Source organism: Corvus brachyrhynchos, unplaced genomic scaffold (genome assembly GCF_000691975.1).
Source record: "Corvus brachyrhynchos isolate BGI_N302 unplaced genomic scaffold, ASM69197v1 scaffold48, whole genome shotgun sequence".
Taxonomy (NCBI): Eukaryota; Metazoa; Chordata; class Aves; order Passeriformes; family Corvidae; genus Corvus; species Corvus brachyrhynchos.
The window spans coordinates 3,009,256-3,013,157 of record NW_008240027.1 but is presented as its reverse complement, the minus strand read 5'-3'; positions in this window follow the sequence as shown (position 1 = coordinate 3,013,157).

The window sequence follows — 3,902 nt, the reverse complement described above, 5'->3', positions numbered from 1 at the left end:
GGGAAAGAGGGTCAGCTGGACTAACTTAAGGAAAGCAGACATCTTCTCAGGCAGCCTCTTAGAAACCAATTTGAACACTGGAGGGAGGTGATGATTTTAGGAGAAATGCCCATGGTTTTAGGAGGAACTTGATGCAATGAACAGTGAAAACTTGGAAGAACAATTATCTGCTGTATTTTCTGTACTGAGAAACGACCTTTATATTTTCTCGTAAATGATTTGTACCATGGAGGTTCAGACTCACGTTGAAGAGGGAAATGAGTTGGTCCCACTGCCCCTCCTGCTCTGAACTCCTGTACTCTCCACCTTGATGTAAGAAACACAAACATGAAGCGACCCTGTGCCATAGCCAGAGACCAAGCTGGAGTTTCTTGGAAAAGAAGCCGAATTTTGTAGCATAGGGTGTGGGGCATCTTGTGGCTTCTCTCCGTTGTGGTGCCCAGGAACAGGGGAGGGAAACATGCAGCTGGAGTTTGGTCAAACACTCTGCCAGCTCAGGGATGACCCTCATGAATGTGAGTTCTGGTTTTGGGATTGTCTTCTCAAAGAGGTTGCAGTAAACTATAAATCCCTAATTTGGGAATTTAGTGCTCAGCCTCACTGCTGTTTCCCCAAGTCCCTCATGCTCTGGCACTGCATCATTTCAACCCTGAGAGCTGATGAAGGGTGACAGGTCCAGGTGTGGTTACACCACAAAGTTCTGACTCACACTCTGATGCCAACTTCCTCTGCTTTGTGTCTTCCTGTTCACCCTTTCTGCATTCACTCCCCACTATTCCAAGCTGAACTGTGAAAATGGACATTTTTAGTTCAGGTACCAACCGAAATACAAGAATGCCATAGCTCTGCTCTGCTCTAACGCAGCTTAGGGAAGATCTAAGCAATGACAAAATTGTTTGCTGGTTCTCTGCTCAAGGTGAGGGATGTCACACACCAACAGATTTTTGGCATGTATATTTATTTTCCTCACAATGGGGTTCACAGTGAAATTACAGCTGTGATGTTGCTTTCCTGGACTGCAAAGTTTTGCTGCTGGTGGCACGTGTTGAGGGACATGTCCCAGTGACATGTACCACTGACATGGCCACAGAGGACATCTGCCATCACCTGGGAAAGACTGATCTGTGGTGCAGCCTCACCCCATCCTCGGTGTGGTTCTGTTCCCAAGAGCATCATCCCACCCAATAAAATTGTTCACTGCCTCGCTGTGACAGACAAGGGCAGGCCTGGCTTTTCTGGCCAACACAGGCAGCCAAACAGAGATTTGCGGCTTCATTCTGCCTCCTCCCCTCCCAGCTCACTAGTGAACCAGCTGGCTGGTTGCACCAGCTTTGGCCAGCAGGGTGGAGGTCTCAAAGCTTATTAAGTTCCTGTGTGTTTCGTGAAAACCATTTGAGGACACAGAACCTATTAACTGCCCTGGGCTGCTGCCAGACCTCTGTCCTTAACAGACGCTGGAGAATCCACACCGGGGCTCAGCCTTGCCAGAAGATACGGGGAGGCCAAGTGTCTTTGACTCCCAACTTACAGAAACGCCTGTTTTTCTTTTCTAATCCCCCTTGCATGTGGTCAGCTGTGCAGCAAGCTGGCACATTAGAGGAAAAATGAAGAGGGAAAGGAGGGGAATTTTCCCATACTATACGGTCTTCCAAGGACACTGCCAGTGGTGTTGTGTCTGGAGCCCAGTGTTTCCACTGAAACACTTGCTCCAGGAATATTGCAGCGTATTTGATTGTTAAAAGATGATTTTATGTGAACATTTTTGGGTGGCCTAGAAGAAAGTGCATCAAAAATAAAAAAAGAAAAAAAGAAAAAAGAGAAGGACTTCATAGGGATGGACTCAGGATGGGAGTCAACGCCCATCACAGCTTTGGTGATAACTGCCTTTTACGCTGCAGTGCAGACAACAGGCAGAACTTCCTACTCACTTGTGCAGCAAATGTATCATCCCAGATTCGGTGTAAAAAATGAGGGAATTTACTGAGCGAGACGGTTCAGCCGGGTAAGCAAAGTTAACTGAGACCACAAATAGCTCCTGTTTAACTGTCAGCTCTGAGCTCACTCCAACCCCAATAAATTAAATATTTAAAAGACATCATGCAGCAATTTTTTTTAATGGAGGAAGCCATTCATCAAGCCACTGCTGTGTTTCACAAGCTGTCGAATAGTGCTTACACTGGTTAAAATAATCTTTATATTTCATTAAGCAACCAAATAAGCTGATCCTTTCCCACTGGCTGTATAGATGGTCTTAATTTTCAAAATCTGCAAATGCATCTTTTATGTCTCTACATGGCTGGAGGGCCTCAGGAGCAGCGACAGCCAGGAGGAGGATGAGAGCAAAGTTTGGACTCCTGCTTTATGGAAGGGTATGGGCTTGAGCATCTGTGGATAAACTGGGAGGTTAAAGTAGGGTCCATCCTGAAAGAAAGGATCCTTATCCTGATTTTGTGCATCAGAGATCATTGAAGAGTTAGGAGCAGCAGAGAAAGGAGATGGAAGCTGAGGAAAGGTGCAGGAAAACAGTAGGTGAGGGAAGAATGCCCCTGCTGGGAGCCTGTGGGCTGGTCCTGCAGTGTTTGCCCAGCACAGGGGGGGGATGCTGCCATGCAGTGCCTGGGCTGGCACCTCCTGGGCCAGGTGGTCCCTTCCTGCATGGCCCCTCAGGGCAGCAGCAGTGACTCTCCCACCCCCGGCATCACAAGCCCTGCTCTCTCCCTGCTTCCCACATTTCTCAGCACCCGGCTGTCAGGTCTCCTCGCCATGCCCCGCACCAGACGCTGCCGGTGTTCCCATTCCTGTCCTTACAGTCCAGGCATTGCTACCTCAGTGTCAAAAACCCTTCCATGGCTTTTACCTCTCACTTACATTTTTGCTATGGAAGACTCATGGATGCTGTGCCTATTTTTCTTCCCAAGCCTGTGACTTCTCAGACTGCAGGGGCTGTGTCCTGCCAGGATCCAGCCTCACAGAGAGGACGTGGGGTTCCCCTTAGCTTTAACTGCTGCTGTCTGTGAGAAATCCAGGTTTCTCCATTCCTGCATTTCTTTGAGGCCAGGCAATGTAGCATTCTGCCCATCCCAGACTAATCCAAGGCCCCCACCACTCTGTATTCAGCTGCTGCTGTTCAATCTGATGCAAAACAATTTGCACATTTACCAGCTGGAAACAGGAACCCCGTTATCCCAGAGCAGAGCTGCACTGCTCCAACCAGCGTGGCTCCCATCCGTCCCTTCCCAACACTGGCCTTGAAAACCTCAGGTTCCCATCAAGTCATCCAGCACAAGAGTGGTGCAATTAATCATGCACCACCTAACACCTAACAAGGGAGATCTGACCCTGGGTTTTAATATTCTCAGCTTTGTACAAGGCTTTAAGTTTCCCTATTTAACTGGTAACTAATTTTGTATAATTTTGCATGTAATTCTGTCCTGAGAGAAGATGCGAAGAGAGACCCATGCATTTCCTCAGCAGGTGAAAACTCCTGTTCCTAGTGGCTTGTGTATGTGGAATTGAAACAGACCTAAGAACAATTTAAAAAAATGAGGTATTGAAGTTTTCTGAGAAGTACGTGGCAAGAGAACATCCATATTTTCCCTTCTATCAGGGAATAAAACCCCAAAACAACAAACCATCACAACAAAATCACAAAATTCACCCTGGAGCCTGGAGCTAAATTAAGTGCACCCAACAACTTGAAATAAGGGCAATTTTCTGTCCACATTTCATCACTTTACTCCCCCCATCAAAACATCATCAATCTGTACTTGGCTTCACCTGCCAGTCACACGCAAAGTCTTCAGCAAAATTACAGAACTGACAAAACCCATTCATGGAGAAGTGGATCTATCCCTGCATCCTGCAAACTCAAGGGTTCCTTGTGCTGGCCACAGAGCTCCTGT